Raw genomic sequence first — 2,377 nt, 5'->3', positions numbered from 1 at the left:
ACCTCTGGCGACCAGCTATCTCGACAAGGATGCTCGCCGCCGCGTACAGCTGGGATCTGAGCGACCACCACGAGCAGACTCATCGGGGTCGCGTCTGCCAATGGCTGGTCCCCCGCAGCCGTGGCCTCCATCCAACCCTCGACCGAGGAGGGCCTAGAGCCGCGTCCCTGTCTAACAGCCCGTGCGATCTGGATTGGGAAGCAGCAAGGCGAGCAAGAGAATGGTGGCACCATTGACCTTTTCTTCTTGGACTACCCCGGCCGCTTCCTTCCTCCTCCTCTTTCCCGGTCGTCCTGGCCGGAGACCATGTCTCACCTTAAAGGCCATAAACAAGAGAAAAGGGCGGTGGCGGCGCTGGTGCCGGATCTGGTCGACAATGGTGCTTCTGCCGCGGTGGCGGCCTCTCTGATCTCCTCCTGGTGGCTTCCCAGATCTGGCGATACAGAGAGAAAGGAGCAGAGGAGGCGGCGGCTGTGTTGGCGCGCGGAACGAGGAGAGGCCGCGTGCGTGGGAGAGAATGCGAGACGATCTTTTCTGCCCAATACGTGCGCCTGCGCAGCCCTTCGCCATCCATCCGCTGTTTTTTTTCCGTATCTGTGATGACGTGGCTAGCGCGGGCGTTCGCCGTTGATGCGCAGCTGAATGGTTTTAATGAAAGTCTCACTAGCTGCAGCCCTCGGGTTTCGGCAGCCATGTTTCCCATCCCCTCACAAAAACGGCCGATGAGCTTCCCACGCACCGCCACCGCAGCAGCGCCGACGAGCTATGGGGTTGCTGACCAGGTTGCGGCACGTCGCTGTTGGCGATGCTTGGGCCGCCCGGCTATGCTCTATTGCAGCGCAAGAGATGCTCCGATGGCTTGGCGAGGCGGAGCGCTCCAGTGGGCGAGGTATGGCACCTGCCATACCATTATTGGCAAAAAAAAAAAATTATTCGTATGTACCTATCACTCGGCCGCTCGAGCCTTCAGTCCTCGACCACAGCCAGGCAGCCAGCGGTGGCCTCGAGCCCTCGACCGCAGCTGGCTTGAGCGCCCTCTGCCCACGACCCCACGTTCCCTCTGGTCCCACCCACCTAAAAAAAAGAAAACGAATGACCCAGCGGCGACCACGCAGTCCACGCTCCGTCCCTGCCCACTCCTCTGCTCTGTCCCTGCCCGAGACCCAAACCTAGCTAGCGCGGCGGCGGCGGCTTACCTGGCGGGCGCGAGGTCGCGAGGACCATGGCACCAGGCGGGCGCGGGCGGCGGAAGGCTGGGGGCTTGGAGCCTTGGAGGGCGGCGGATCCAGCGGCGCAGCAAGCGACGGCAGCAGCAAGCAGCGGCTCCGGCGGCGACTTCAGCGGCGCGGCGGCTTCAACGGCGGCTCCAGCAGGCGACGGCCACAGTCGGGGTTTGGGATTCAGGTGAGACCAAGTCTGGCATTCATCCCACTGAACACGTCGAGTCTTTAGTCTGTACTCTCTACTAATTGAGTCCTGCATATTCAGTTTAGATGTAAAAAGACTAGTAGCTAGCTGTGTCATTTGACACAGCCGAGTCTGTACTAAATACTAATTGAACCCTGCTTATTCAGTTATTGAACACGTCGTACCTGTATCTGTGCCTGTCCCAACTCTGAACTTTGATGGGCAGTAGCGTTTTTTCTTCTGTCAAAGTGTCAATTCTTCATGGACAGAAAGGCACTGACTAATAAGATGCCCAACCGGCTCAGTTTTGTCTAGATTGCTAGAAGATGGAAGGAAAGGGAAAGGGACTAGTAAATCCAAAGAAAAGAGGAAGAGGTAATTTCTCATTTTTCTGAAATTTTGTAGCAATTTTGAACAGCCTTAAATTCAACCATATTTTAGTGATATATTAATCTTCTCATTGCAGATTTGAAAAGGTTTTAGGTTGTTTTCCTATTGAGACATGTCTACATTTCCATTGTATTTGGTTATTCGTTCGTAGTGTGTATTGACTCTTTGATTCGCATCAAAAAAAATCTTAGTGAGACTTCGCCACACCTTAATTTTTTTTCCGTGGTCCGCCTCTGCATTGTAGCATGTGCGATGCTTAGACGGATTGGTGATGCTCCATTGCAGCACCGGCAATGCTCTGATGGCTTGGCGACGCTCCATCGCAGCACCCGGCGATGTTCCGGAAGCCCTATGATGCTCCATTGCAGCGTCGCGATGTTTCGGCGGGCCCATAATGTTCCATTGCATCACTGACGAGCAGCACCGACGATGTTTCGATGGTCAACGAATGCTCCGTCACAACGCGTACAAGCAGCACCGGTGATGTTCCGGCGGGCCCACAATGTTCCATTGCATCACTAACGAGTAGGACCGGCGATGTTCTGGAAGCCCTACAATGCTCCATTGCAGCGTCCCGATG

At 55.7% G+C, this 2,377-nt stretch overlaps 1 long non-coding RNA gene across 1 annotated transcript; it reads left to right on the top strand.

The window, feature by feature from the left end:
* The first annotated feature begins 1,130 nt into the window (after positions 1-1,130).
* Positions 1,131-2,001, top strand: LOC123057589 (uncharacterized). The gene is made up of 3 exons (XR_006426888.1): positions 1,131-1,404; positions 1,713-1,782; positions 1,874-2,001. It is a non-coding gene; the product is annotated as an uncharacterized lncRNA (long non-coding RNA).
* Positions 2,002-2,377: the final 376 nt, after the last annotated feature.

The sequence above is a fragment of the Triticum aestivum genome, chromosome 3A (genome assembly GCF_018294505.1).
Source record: "Triticum aestivum cultivar Chinese Spring chromosome 3A, IWGSC CS RefSeq v2.1, whole genome shotgun sequence".
NCBI classification, from domain to species: domain Eukaryota; kingdom Viridiplantae; phylum Streptophyta; class Magnoliopsida; order Poales; family Poaceae; genus Triticum; species Triticum aestivum.
The sequence above is the reverse complement of the archived record's forward strand: the minus strand, read 5'-3'. Positions and strand labels throughout refer to the sequence as shown.